The sequence below is a fragment of the Lygodium microphyllum genome, chromosome 9, assembly GCF_053477565.2.
Source record: "Lygodium microphyllum isolate KBCC chromosome 9, Lygodium_microphyllum_v1.1.10, whole genome shotgun sequence".
In the NCBI taxonomy this organism is placed as follows: domain Eukaryota; kingdom Viridiplantae; phylum Streptophyta; class Polypodiopsida; order Schizaeales; family Lygodiaceae; genus Lygodium; species Lygodium microphyllum.
In genome coordinates this window covers 25,003,046-25,011,267 of record NC_141143.1, presented here as the reverse complement: position 1 = coordinate 25,011,267, position 8,222 = coordinate 25,003,046, and positions in this window count along the sequence as shown.

Genomic DNA, 8,222 nt, shown 5'->3' with positions numbered 1-8,222 from the left:
ACTAGTTGTACTTGTGAATAACTCACTAAGCAAGATCTTCTTCTTGTACTTGAGCTCTCTCTCTCCCTCTTGTGCACACTCTCATGCTTCTACTCTGATATTTTAACAATTTGCTACTTCACATAATTATTGCTCTACCAAGGAAAAACATGAATCTGCTGGGAAGATATTCTATCAGTCCACCAACCAAATTTGCATTGGTGTATCCAAACACATGTATATCCTTACTTGCCTCATAAAAAATTCTATATTGCAAAGTGGACTTCATACACCTCAATATGCATCTAACTATATCCAAATGAGACTTTCTAAGCATCGGCATAAATTGACTGATAAGGCCGACAACATAACTCAGGTTTGGCCTTGTGATAGTCATATAAATTAGATACCCTATTGTCCTCCTGAACATAGTAGGGCCTTCGACCTTATCCCCAACATCAATACTCAACTTCACATTTTGCTCCAACGATACTGAAAGAGGCTTACATACAGTAATACCATACTTGGACAATATATGCAAGCCATACTGCCTTTGGCATAGCCATATACCATCATCATATCTAATCACCTCAACACCAAGAAAGTACCTTAGCTCACCCAATTTTTTTATCTCAAACTTCTTTCACAAAACGTCATTGACTTTAATAGTTCCACTATCATTGTTATATGTAATAATCGAATCATTCGCATAGATGACTATGATGACCAAACCTGCATGTCTCTTTCTCACATAAACTAAGTGATCAACATTAGAAATATAAAAGTCAAATTTGAGAAAATACTCTCTAATCTTGTTAGACCATGCTCTAGGTACTTGCTTTAGTCCCTATAGAGTGCATTCTTTAACTTCCACACATATGTGGGATGATCTAAATCCTCATAACTTGTTGGCTGCTCCATGTACACCTCTTCTAGCAATTCACCATGCAAGAAGGCATTCTTTTCATCCATTTGCTAAAAAATTCAACCTTTGGTTACTACCAAAGCAATCATACATCTAATAGTTGCCATCTTAGCAATTGGATTGAATATCTCTTCATAATCTATGCCATATATTTGAGCATAGCCTTTTGCAATCGGTCTAGCCTTATACCTACTAATAGAACCATCGACATTCTGCTTAATTTTATAGAACCTTTTAGAGCCAGTAGCTTTTTTACTCTTAGGAAATGGTACTAGATCCCAAGTCTTATTGGTTTCTAATGTAGCCATCTCCCCATTCATTGTTCATCCCAATGAGCATGACCAATAACATCCTCAAACCAAGTGGCCTTGATATCCTCCACCATCTTTACCATATAAGAATAATGGTGAGTTGTTGTCGGGACCTAAAACGGGCCCGACACTGGCTCTAAGGACTAGTTCCGCCTCTCTATACTCAAAGAATGCACCCTCTCAGCCTCACGGCCAAGAGTGTCTAAGGGACACACTGCCCTAACCTCTATCGTAAATTTTGCATTTGTTTTAAATTGTAGTCCAATGGTTAAGCCTTCATCACACTCCTCAGAGGGAATGCCTACACATATATCAGTGTAAAACCACCTCGAAAACACAAACAGGAGGCACCCCTCGACTGAATGTCGTGGCCCCACTGCAACTCTCCTACACCTTGGGGATTGGCCCCTCGATGTGTCACCAACACAAATAACACAAACTCCACTCTTATTTTAAAACCTTCCAGGAGATAAGATAATTCCTCACTTAACAGTTTCCCAAGGAATCCGATCGTCTAAACCTACAGCTTAGGTATCTCACAACTCAGCATAGGTCATATGTATAAGAAAACAATTGCAATGCATCCAAGAATTACACCATGTGATATGTGCAATGCAACTATGTGTGAATGCCATAGTGCTCAAACATTTTTTGATTTATAAATCAGCATTGTGAAGTGCAACAAATATTTCTTTCAATAATTTTAGCGTACACGTGATGCTGCGTTGCTAAGGGTCAGCACCGAGCATCCTTGTGCTGCTTGACCCCTTTAAACTTAATTTATAAACGTCCTATCTGGTATATGCATAAACGAATAGATCAAAATTTCAAATGTTATCAGCAACTAATCAGCATCAAAACCCCTCTTCCCCCCTACCGTTTAGGTTATGCATTGTTGATAGGTATAAAGAGCGGTTTTTTCATGTGTTTTCTTGTAAAAATTAAAAAAAAGGACTTTAACATGAAGAAAAGACTGAACTGAGGCTTATTCCTCATGCTCTAGCCATGCCATACATTTGTGAACATAAAGCATATTTTTCTTTAAATTTCTAGTGTTAAAATTACGGATTTTGTGTCTCTTGATATAAAATATTATATGACTAAATTTTTTGGTTTTCTTCAAGATTTATGATAGATTTCATCATTATCAATCAAAGGCAACCATTTACAAACAATTCTATCAAACATCTATCATAAAACAAATGGAATAATTACTTATGCATAGAATCATGGTTTTGGAGACGTGTATTTCATGGTTGAGAGGCTGCTAACGCTCATTCTTGGTCGATGACGCTCTCTCACAACGTGATCTATGATCTCCTTCACTTCGGCAGCACCATCATTCCATAAAAAATGTCCATCTTAGTCCATCCCCCTCTCTTTTACCTTGATCCATAAGAACAATCCACAAGAGGAGAGAGGAGGGAGGAGAGAGAAAGACAAAAACAGATCTCTTTGTTTAATGCATAAATTTAGTGATTTCTGGGGTGATGACAGGTGAAAAAATTTAGGATCTCGTGCCCCAAAGTATTCCTCTTGATTCCTATGATCAGAAATACTCATTTTTTGGCCATGAAAGGATGCACAAAAAAAAATGGTGCCCCCTCCTCCCCAAAAACCTTTTTTGTGTGTTTATGGCTGCCTTAATCAAGTTATTAAGGCTTAACTTTAAAATATCTAGTTCAATCTCAAGTTTTCACTCTATATGCAAGTGGATTTTTCACTTTCAGAGGGGCAAACGAGCTCAGATTTGAGATCTGTCTGGACGGCTGGCTTTGTGACATTGAAATCTATAAACATGGCACCCACTATGCACTTTCTGGCTCTTGGATAATGTAGTTGCTTCATAATGCGAAACCTTGTGGGGATTAAATGGGGGGTCAAACAGACTCCGATCGAAAAACCGAGACTTGCTTTGGGTTCCTAGCATTGAACTTCATCTAGAAAAACTCTAGCTCATTGATTTGCAACTATTTCATTTTGCATGAAAATTTGGTCTCTTACAGCCTCTCGAGCTCTTTTCTGCTTCAAAAAGGGACTTTAAAATCCGATCGCATCTAAAAGCTTCTCCTTGATGAAGTGATACTGGATCTCTATGTGCTTCATCCAGGCATGAAATACGAGATTCCGTGCGAAGGAAATACAACTCTCATTGTCGCATCGCAAAATAGTAGGACGAGTCTGGGGGCAGTCAGGTTCCTTCAATAACTACCAAAGCCACACAGTCTCACATGTAGTAGAAGACACAGCTTGATAGTTTGCCTCAGTCACATCAAAGATAGGGCTACCGTGGGCTGCTTCTTGCTACTCCAAGAGATAGCATGAGCACTTAAGGTAAAATAATAACATGTAGTAGACAGCCTTTGATCCACATCGCCAGCTCAATCTGAATCACTCCAACCTGCAAGAACAAGATTAGAAGCACATGAACCTGCTAGATAGGAAATCCCAAGGTTAGAGGTCCCCCTAAGAAACGGAAGTATTCTCTGAGTAGCTTGCCAATGCACTCATTGAGGTGCACTCATGAACCCAGTCAAGAGACCTACAACAAAACATAGATCAACCTGTGTGTTGAGGAGCCAAATCAATGAGCCAATCAAGTGACGATAGTGGGTAGCATCCGCCAAAGGAGAATTTGTGTGTGAGATAGCCTTCCAGTTTGGATCCATAGGAGTAGAAATGGACTGACAATCCTCCATCTCAAAAGTCACCAAGAGCTCATGTACATATCTTTGCTGATAGATGAAAATCCCCCTCTGACACTGATAAATCTCGTGGCCCAAAAAGAAATGAAGAAGTCCTAAATCCATCATCTCGAACTTCTGATGTAGGGCTGCCTTTGTCTCTTCAACCTTCTAGGCATGATCACTTGTAACAATCAAGTTATCAACATACAAAAAAACAACACATGACCACCCTCGAAAGTGTGCACATAAAGCTGCAGATCAGCCTTAGAGCAATGATATCCCAACTTGGCCTGGAGAAATGAATCAATCTTCTCTTTCTAAGCACACTGAGCCTGCTTCAGGCCATACAAGGCCTTCTTCAACTTGTAAACCTTCCCATATGAGGAACCAAAGCTAGAAGGCTACTCTACATAGATCTCCTCCTTCAAATCACCATTCAAGAAGGCTGACTTCACATCCAACTGAAAGACAGGCCATCTCCTATGACTAGCCAAGGCAAGAACAACACGAATAGTCGCCATGCAAGTAGTGAGGGAAAAAGTATCATGGAAATCAACACATGGGCGCTGTGCAAAAACTTTAGCAACAAGGCGAGCCTTGTGCTTATCCAAAGAGCCATTATTATGGTACTTGGTCTTGAAGACCAATTTGACACCGCCTGATGGACCTTGCTGAATGTGCGCAAGATTTTGGTCTTTGCCTTGGGGATAAAGGACGAACGTCAACTCTCACCCTACCCCCTAACAAAATCAAGGCATGATAATCCATAAGGGATAGGTCCAGCTTAATTTGACAGAAATCCATAGGAAGTCGCTAACCAACTACTCTAATATAGATTGGCTAAAAAACCTATTAAAGGGGTCATCCTAGTGGTGGTTTGAACTACCTACCTAACTTAGGATAACAAGACCAGGATCTCCTACTAGGCGAGGACTCCTATAGCCTTGTCATCATATTTTTCTTGTAACACATTTGTCTCCCAAGGTTTCCATACTTGGTGAATGTCCCCATTACTTAGTTTATTTTAATAAACAATGTGCATATACATTTCAAAAATTGATCTATGTTGAAAACAAAATGGTAAAGATTGCACATTTTTTAAACTAGCTCTAACTATGAAGATAATTGATGAAGTATTATATGCCAGTTCATGGAAGGAAGGCTTGGGAAACCGTCCCAAGACAAGCTTATTAAAACGATGTTTGTAGTATACAATAATAAAATGAACTAGCCTAGTGGATAGTCACTTGGCAGTTAAGCGCACTTGGGCGACGACACTGCCGGGATGGGTGACCTCTTGGGAAGCTTTTCCTATAAGCTAATGGGAGCTTCTCATGCATAGCCAACGGTGCCAACGAAGCCTTTGTAGCTTGTTGCCAAGTATACCAAGGTCTATGCCTTGGAGTGAGCCCGCCCAATGACATTGTGGTTTGTTGCAACTACCTATAGCTGGCATAGTTATAGTGCCAATCAATTAGTATAGTCAGTTATGCATTGTTTGACTTAGTAGGCTACTTTTCTTTATGTTTTATCTTATTTATACTTTGTGTACATTATATTGTGTGTGGAAAAAGAAGAAGAAACCAACAAGAAAATGTTTTGGCCTCCATTTGTCTTCTTGTATTCTTGAGAGAGCTTCCTCTTATGTGTATGGTGTGTGCTTAGTATAGTAGCCCAAGCAATTCCCCCCACCATGTGATTTGTGACACCTTTGTGGATGAGGTTTATGCTTAAAAGTGGTGAAAATAAATTGATATTTATTTTTGGCTCTCATTATTTTCGGTGAATCATAGTTTTCAATTTTTTTGCTCTAAGAATGGAATTTCGCAATAGGTCCTAATTTCCAATGACAACTTGCTTGAGTAGGAGGCTTAAAGACATCCGATACCAACATCTCTAAGTCAATGGATTACAACAAAGATGTGGTTCGTTCTCAGTATATTAATTGGTTGAATCATAGAAAGATAATATATAAAAAATGAATGCTTCATGATCTATCTTAGGAAATATCAATTTGTTTCAAATACTGTTGTGTAATTTATATGTGATTCACAGATCTCCCATCAAGATTTATCTCTAGATAGTGCAAGCCTTCCCTTATTTGTGCTTAGAATGTTAGCCAAGTCTTGTGGTGGTTATATCCTCCCCATAAATGCAGAATAGGTAATTATGGTTGAAAAGTAGTTTGCATGTGGGTGTTTGGCCTTGGATATGGGGTGTCAATCATTGAGGCCTTGTTAACTCCAAGTACAAAAGAGAGAAAAAAGTCCCATAAATTTTTGAACAGATTTGTAACAACTTATATTATTGTGGAGAGTCAGGCTCCTACCCATGCAAGTTGTTTTCTAGTTAAAGATTAAGACCTAGAAGCGTGAAGAAAACCCATGACCGAATCAGAAAGGCCATTAAAGGGGTATAATACCTAAGTAACATGAAGAAATGCTAACCCTGACATTCTTGTATAAAAAGGATCACAACCAATGGAAAAGGCCATTTATGTGTGTGAAAATTTTATGTACTTGCTTATTACTTTCCTCTATCTGTGTGTGTGTGTGTGTTGATGGGAGGGGGGGGGGGGGGGGGGGGGGGGGGGAGACCAAGCGAGTGAAGTAAGAAGATTAGCCCAATCAATGCTTCTACTCTATGAATTTGAATATAAGATTGTGCATACTCTGGTTAGGAACATACAATTGCAAATTTTCTAAGTAGACTTGACTTTGCATATCCTACATATAGAGTCAATGACCCTTTTTTATGGTGATTTGTTTGGAGTACAAGTACATCAATTCAACTCTCATTATGATTGAATGATCTACATTTTCCTCAATGTTGTTATGCTAGAATATCTTTATAGAGACCAAAGGAGAAGATTGGGTCAACAAAATAGAAATTTTAAGGTTATTATGGGAGTACCCTATAGAAGAGGAATTGAGCAAGTTTTGAGAAGGTGCATTCAAGAGAATGAGCTTCCCACACTTTTACATGAAGCTCATGTAGGTTTGTTAAAGGGACCCTTTATTAGTGGGATAACAGGAAGAAAGATCCTTCATGCATGTTTATGGTGGCCGAAATGCCTAAGGATTCTCATCAATATGCCAAAGAGTGTGTAATCTATATGTAAGAGGGGAAGCCGCATACAAGATAGGATGCAAATCCATTCCATGTTACCCTTAGAATCGTTGGGGCAAGGATTCTGTGGATCTCGTTAAACCAAAAGCCCATCAAAGAAAGAATAAGCGCATGATGGTTTGTACAGACTATTGTACTAAGTGGGTAGAGGCCAAAGCCTCAAAGGATAACACAACTAGTGTGGCACAATTTCTCTACTTCAATAGGAACTGTAAGGGTTACTTTTAACTCTCAGTTTGAGGGAACATATTTCACACATGTGAAGTCAAATGTTCTAAGAATTGCAAGGTCCAATATTCATCATTAGAGAGAGAAGGGCGAGTGTTTCTGTCCATTGATGATTTGAGGAAAAGTATGGTTAAAGGCAGAAAGAGAATGGCAAGCAAGACAACAAGAAACTTGGCACTCCAATTTTCTTCTTCTTACTACCATCATGTGCTACCATTGAAGCAAGTTCTTTCACCTATTGGTTCTCACTCAGACCTCTTTCTTACATCCAATCATGGCTAAAACAAGAACTCGTAAAGCCTAGAAGCTACATATAAATAGTCCACAACAACATATGCATGTTTATGAAGATGATCCAAAGTGCTCTTAAACCATCCAAGAGGATGAATCAACACCAAAATCCATTATTAAATCTTCACATGAGGCAAGTGAGCAATTCACACCAATCATGGACTCTTTTATGTATTTGGACACCTTAGATACCAACACAAGAGCATGGCTCTTGCAAATTAGGTTGCTCAATTTAGTTAAATTGCCCTAGGGTGCATGGGCAAACAATCCTCTTGCTACTATGCAACTTGAGCTCATAATTAAAGAAGATAGGAAAAATAGGTGGCAAACTCGAGTTCACACCTTCCCTTCTTTCGAATCTATTCTCTTATATGCAATGATCATATCAAGCATTGCAAGTGCACCAAAGAAGCCGTGCAAGCTGAATTTGGGGATCTTGTAGGTGCATACAATCAATACCTGCTTAGATAGATAGGCTTGCTATAAAGACAACACATATATAGATTTATAGAATGATTTTTTAGGTTTATGGAACAATTTTTGCTATACATAAAGAATGACTCTATCACCCATGAAACTCATGGAATATTGTTGTATGATGAGAATAATGTTATTCCAAATTGGGCAAGGAACTTGCATGATAGGTTGATGTAGAATATATATGTGCTACGA